This window comes from Montipora capricornis, unplaced genomic scaffold (assembly GCF_036669925.1).
Source record: "Montipora capricornis isolate CH-2021 unplaced genomic scaffold, ASM3666992v2 scaffold_331, whole genome shotgun sequence".
Classification (NCBI taxonomy): Eukaryota; Metazoa; Cnidaria; class Anthozoa; order Scleractinia; family Acroporidae; genus Montipora; species Montipora capricornis.
Genome location: NW_027180069.1, coordinates 40298 through 46016, shown reverse-complemented (window position 1 = coordinate 46016; position 5719 = coordinate 40298). Strand labels below are relative to the sequence as shown.

Below are 5719 nucleotides of genomic sequence, written 5' to 3'. Positions count from 1 at the left end.
TTAATGTGATTTCGTTGTCAAATTTAAGTCAGTGCAACAATGTGTCTTTAACTGAAATTTTAGTTGTCTTTGTACAAGTGGTCAGGTCTCTTAACACCAGTTAGTGCCATGCGAATATATCACCGCGACCAGTTGCGTGACAGTGAGAGTGCGAAACATGGACACGAAATGCTTGCTCGTTCAACTGTCTACATGGTCCTTCTTATAAAGAAAATGCGCGGAGAATTGTCGTGTGGTTCGACACATGGCCTTTAATCAATTTCTTGCTTTGGAGAAGTTCCTGTACAGTTTTCTTACAATGGTGATATCTTGAGCTATATCTCTTCAGTACTAGACTGACAGCAGTCGCTCTTTTGCTTTAAAATCGTTGTGAACTGCCAGCTCGCGGCTCGTCGCTCTCACCGACACCCGAGATATTTGCGACACGCAGGTTCAGAACTGAATGTTCGCCATTTTGAAAGTTCAACGCACGCGTTCGTTTCAGCAATTTAGAGCAAAAGATATACTGTGCTAAAGTTGGAAAGTTTAGAGTGATTATTCATTTTTGTTTCAGACATCAACGAATGTTTGGAAACAAAGAATGGCGGCTGCAGCCACAAGTGTGTTAATTCTGAAGGAGGCTTAAACATGCGAATGTCCAGACCCGGGCTAACCTTATTATCAGATAATAAGACATGTCATGGTACGCACACATCTTTCAAAATGTGTTCCCGCGTTAATGTGACTTCTTTGTTAAATTAAGTGAGTACAAAATGTTAACTGAAATTTCTTTGTACAAGTGGTCGTCTCTTAACACCATTCAATAATGTGAAAATATCACCGGACAGTTGCGCGACGTGACAGTGGAAAACGGACACCAAATGCTGCTCGTTCAATTGTCCCGCAAATGTCCTTTTTATAAAGAGTGCGCGGCAGATGGTCGGTGGTCGAACATGGCTCAATCAATTTCTTGTTTTGGTAGAGGTTCCTTTACACTTTCTTACAATGGTGATATCTTGAGCTATACGTCTTTAGTACTACAGTGCCAGCAGCATCTCTTTTTCTCTAAAACATCGTGGACTGCAAGCGCGCGGCGTGTCGCTCATAACCGACACCCGCGGTATATGCGACGCGCAGATTCAGCACTGAATCTTTGCCATTTATAAAGTTCAACGCACGCGTTCGTTTCAGCGACTTTAGAGCAAAAGGTAGCCTGCTCGCCATCTCCATTTGTGCTAAAGGTCAGAAAGTTAGAGTGATTAATCATTTTTGTTTCAGACATCAACGAATGTTTGGAAGCTAAGAATGGCGGCTGCCGCCACAAGTGTGTTAATTTTGAAGGACGCTATAAATGCGAATGTCCAGACCCGGGGCTAACCCTATCATCAGATAATAAGACATGTCATGGTACGCACACATGTATAAGGATTGTTTCCCGCTTTTGATGTGAATTTCTTTGTTAAATTAAGTCAGTGCAAAATGTTAACTGAAATTTAAGTGTCTTTGTACAAGTGGTCGTCTCTTAACACCAGTCGCTATGTGAAAATATCACCGGACAGTTGCGTGACGTGACGGTGGAAAATGAACACCAAATGCTGCTCCTTCCGCTGTCCACAAGTTCTTCTTATAAAGAGTGCACGGCAAGATGGTCGGTGGTCGAACATGGCTCAATCAATTTCTTGCTTTGGAGAGGTTCCTGTAAATTTTCTTATAATGGTGATATCTTGAGCTATATCGTCTTTAGTATTACAGTGCCAGCAGCATCTCTTTTTCTCTAAAAACGTTGTGGACTGCGATCGCGCTGCGTGTCGCTCTAAGCGACACCCGCGGTATATGCGACGCGCAGGTGTCAGCACTGAATCTTTGCCATTTATAAAGTTCAACGCACGCATTCGTTTTCAGCGACTTTAAAGGCAAAAGGTAGCCTGCTCCCAATCTCCTTTAGTACTAAAGGTCAGAAAGTTAGAGTTATTATTCATTTTTGTTTCAGACATCAACGAATGTTTGGAAACAAAGAATGGCGGCTGCAGCCACAAGTGTGTTAATTCTGAAGGAGGCTTTAAATGCGAATGTCCAGACCCGGGGCTAACCTTATTATCAGATAATAAGACATGTCATGGTACGCATATATCTATAAGGATCGGTTCCCCCTTTAATGCACGACCAGAGGGCACCCTCTAGTATTTCCATATTTTAAATTTTCTACCCCAAGCATCACAGAAGTACCCAATTCCCTGATCTCATAAGTCCTCATACCCACACTTTGTCGTTTATGTGCAAAGTGGACATGAAAGTATTGACTTTTAAAACGGAGGCTTTTGCTAGTAATTTAATTGCAACATTAGGGATCAATAAGAGGTCGGCAAAAGCCAGGCTTTTAATCACATTGCTAGTTAGAACTCTAAACTGTAAGAATGCATTCTTGAGGTTTTTCTTTAAGTGAACAGTGTTTTTCCGCCGTTCGGCACCACCGTATCACTCGTGAAGTGATGACCTTGAGAAAAACCTTTGAAAAGAACCATACAACCACTACCACTACCGTAGAAGTTACCACCTGCATTTACAAAGAAATAATCGACCCCAGCGGGAATGTTGTCCTTCTCTTTGACATACATGCATTTATGAGTCAACTTTTGTCTAGAGCATCATCCTTAATTAAACTAAGCGATCACTTATCTTTTAGCTTCGGGTGTCGATGTGCGATGCAACAGCAAGAATATGACCATTATTATCCCCAAGTCTATTCTCCGTGGTATTGACCGTGAGCACCTTCGACTCCTGGACACCATTTGCAAGGCAACAGAAACCAGCGCACATTTTATACTCTCAACGCCGCTGACTGGCTGCAACACTACCCGCAAGAACACGCCTTCCAACATCGTGTATTCCAATTCAGTGTTAGAATTTCCCGTCATTGATGAGAATGTAGTGACTCGTGTGCGTGAACTGGAAATCGAGTTTAGCTGTGCGTTCCCTAGAGGTGGCATTGCTTCTGCAGTTGGTTGGAAGCCAAATAACAGAAAACTCGTGTTTAGCGATGAAGGCAAAGGAAAATTCACGCTGTCTCTGAATATGTTTCCTGACAAGAGATTCGTGAGTCCTTATATAAAGGATGACTTTCTTGTTGCTGTGAGGCTGCGCAAGCTTCTGTTCTTTGAGGTGTCAGTGACCTCAAGTGATAAACAGCTATCAATCATTGCTGACAGATGTTTTGCCACGCCCAGTCAGAATCAAAAGAATCCACTGAAGTACGAGTTCATTGCAAAGGGGTCAGTGAATTGTTCAGCAATTACTTTTTTTTGTAAAAGAGATAAACACAGGTCGCATAAACAAAAGTATACGTGTAGTCAGTAGCATGGAACGTTGATCTGGGCTTCCATCCCTTGGGAAATGTCCTTGTGACGCGCTATCTACCATCTGTTTTAAAGTGCATAATATTGTAATGCTTTTTATTATATTTTAGATGCCCAAACGATAGCACAGTTAAGTTCCATCCTGCGAATTCATTAAGTGCCCAACGGTTTAGCTTGGAAGCCTTTAAGTTCATCGCTGATCATCCATTTGTGTTCATTCATTGTCACGTGATCTTGTGCAATGCAACTGATCCATCTTCGAAGTGCGTAAAGAAGTGTCAATCAAGAGCCCGAGGAATCCGTGAAGTGAGTGATTACATGACTGATGACGTATATCATTTAGCCCAGGGGCCACTTCACCTATCTCGGAAGAGGTGAGAAGAAAGGCCGATAAAGCAGAGAAGAAAGTGGTGAGTCAATAAACAGAGGACTCGGTATCAAAAAACGAGGAATATTCTGCTACCTGTCAAAGTTTGGGCATTATGGCATCGTTTCTGTTCGTTTTCTATGTTGTTGCTACTACACATAGATTATCAAAAACTTTCTCATATGACTCATCTTTGTAGATTTAGTCGGGCAGACAAAATCCATAAAGATTTGGTTTTATCAAACAAGTTAATAAAGGTAAATGAACCACCCCTCGGACGAAGGACTGGTGCTCGAAACGTCAGCTAACAATTTTTCTTACGGTGGTTAACCTGAAGTGTAATAATAAAATAGATGCATGTGCACGTAAAGGTACGCTGGGAAATCAATATGGCGTGCGATGTCCTCGTGTTGTAGCTGTTTAGTGAAATCCGAACCATCTAGAATCCATATAATCGTTATCAAACATTACAAAACCAAAATTTGATGTTTCACTCCCAACCATTCATTGTTATAGAAAGGAGTTTTATGAGAGAAAGTTGAGGAATTTGCCTCTTTCCGACTTCGCTAAATTTAAAGGTATAAAGGGACTATACATGAAAGACTTTAATATTTGAACTGCGGAAAATGGCACTGATGTAATAGACTGAACATCGCCTCAGTTTTGAACGTCATTGAGCAGTAACGAAAGTAAAACCTGAGCACGATCTCGGATAACCGTGAAGTGCTTCAATGAGCAATTGAGTTATCCAGACAACTTGATGGTGGTCCATTGTGAGGTCGTCATACACCCGTAGAGGGTGATATAGATGTGAAGCTATTAGGCTTTAGTTGGACTTCGCAATTAGGCAGTGTTTTTTTTTTCAGAGTCATACATATTAGCTCTGGCGTTATAACAATCCTGGAAGTATATAACAAGGATTCTCCCTTCCAAATGAATTGATTTTCTGGGGATGGGGTGGTATACTGCTATGTAATATATACAATATGGGCGGCAGACCTGTATCACATTTACAAACTCGAGGCGAAGCCATGGTCATTCAAGACATTTTAACAGAAAATCGAAAAAAACGGTAAATGAAGAGTAATCTGTATCAGGTATTATACAGATACATGTATTGATTAATTAAAGATTTCTTTGTTTTATTAATGAGTTTTTTTAATATTACTGACACTTAAATAAAGTTATTCATTCATTCATTTATTTTAGGTTCCAATCCTGCTCTTTTGATGACTTTGTTGCTGATGTGCGCTGCTTGTTTGGCCGGAACTGCATTGATGGCGTTAAAGAAGTCATCTGACAAGCCTGCTCGGTATACTGTGCTTGCCATTGAAGATCAAGAATGAAACAAAATCATTTAAGCTTAATGATCAACTGGACTTGACAAAATTATTGGCATCTTGAGTTCGAAATATGAATGTTTCGGTCAAGAAGAGTGCGTTACTCCTTCTTTCACACATTTTTTGCGCGAAGGCTTTTCCTAGCTCTCTTTTCCTGTCGTGAGTTTTGTTGACAGAACATTTCGCAGTTTTTTTCACCGAGTTTTTCGGTCATTGCGTTTAGCAAAATGCAGAATCTCAAATCATTTGCCGAAAATCATGGCCTTAGAACTTCGCTTTACTCAGTGTAGAGACTTGTTCTTCGGCCATCGAAGTTTATTGAGAAAAATAACACACAAGGCGGTAATAAACACTGTGAAGCAATGCATTTTAAATTTGACTTGACGTTTCGTATGCTGCAACATACATTTTCAAGAAACGCATCAGCTATTGCTGATCATAGAGCGAGTTTCAATCGAGTGTCGTAAAACCAAAATCCAAAGTTATTACTTTGGTTAATCAAAAAGGACGGAGACAATCCAGTAAACCAATCAAAGCTCGAAGTAATTACACGTAGCCGACACAAAGCGAGGGAAAATGTGCACGCGCGAACCACAATTGATTTTAGTTTCACATCTGATTGGTTGAAAAAGTGGCGCGAGAAATTTGAACCAATCACTGAGTGAAGTAATGCAAAACCA

At 40.8% G+C, this 5719-nt stretch overlaps 1 pseudogene; it reads left to right on the top strand.

The window, feature by feature from the left end:
- Positions 1–553: 553 nt before the first annotated feature.
- Positions 554–5286, top strand: LOC138035239 (oncoprotein-induced transcript 3 protein-like; annotated as a pseudogene).
- Positions 5287–5719: the final 433 nt, after the last annotated feature.